This window comes from Myotis davidii, unplaced genomic scaffold (genome assembly GCF_000327345.1).
Source record: "Myotis davidii unplaced genomic scaffold, ASM32734v1 scaffold609, whole genome shotgun sequence".
NCBI lineage: Eukaryota > Metazoa > Chordata > Mammalia > Chiroptera > Vespertilionidae > Myotis > Myotis davidii.
In genome coordinates this window covers 1,616,710-1,617,364 of record NW_006300164.1, presented here as the reverse complement: position 1 = coordinate 1,617,364, position 655 = coordinate 1,616,710, and the positions used below count along the sequence as shown (strand labels likewise).

At 69.5% G+C, this 655-nt stretch overlaps 1 protein-coding gene across 1 annotated transcript in view; it reads left to right on the top strand.

Annotated features, from left to right (window-relative positions):
• The window catches only part of NOTCH1 (notch 1), a 76,614-nt gene that overhangs the window by 60,886 nt on the left and 15,073 nt on the right, over positions 1-655 (top strand). The window lies entirely within an intron of this gene.

Sequence of the window (655 nt, the reverse complement as noted above, 5' to 3'; positions counted from 1 at the left end):
GGAGGCGGGAGGCCGGCGGGAGGAGCCTCCGGTGCTGACCTGCTTCCCGTCCGCCCGCTTCCTGCTTCCCTTCGCACAATTGTCGGAAACTCTGGCCAGTTTCCTGCCTGCCCGGGTCACCGTGGAAACCGAAAGAAAGAAGGGCCTGGAAAATCGCAGCGGCCGGCCAGCGAGATAACGGCCGTGAGGAAGATAACGCTTCCTCGGCCCGGCCCTGCGCCCGTAAACAGGAAGACGGCGCGGGCTTTCGGGGAGAGATTGTGGCCGGTGTGCAGGGGCGCTCGCCAGGCCCCCGCTCTGTCCCCGGGTCCTGCCGCAGCCCCGGGCTCCCCGATAACTAGGATGTGCCCCGGCTGGAGCTGGCGCAGCCCCCACAGTGGCTGGCCTGTGCCCTGTGGTCACTGCCATGTTCCCTGGCCTCGCTTGATGGGCGCCTCCTGCCTGGTACACGAGAGGCGGGGACCAGGCCCGAGGCCCCCACGTGCATGGGGGGCGCCAGCCCTGACTGCCAGATGCTCCTTGGGGGCGAGGCACAGGCTGTGCCCTGCAGCCCCTGGGAGCCAGGTGTCCATCCGGTTTGCCTCGAGCCCGAGTTCTGGGTCCCAGCCCAGCCCGGAGTTGACCCGGGGCCTGACGTGCAGCCCCGCTGGTCTCC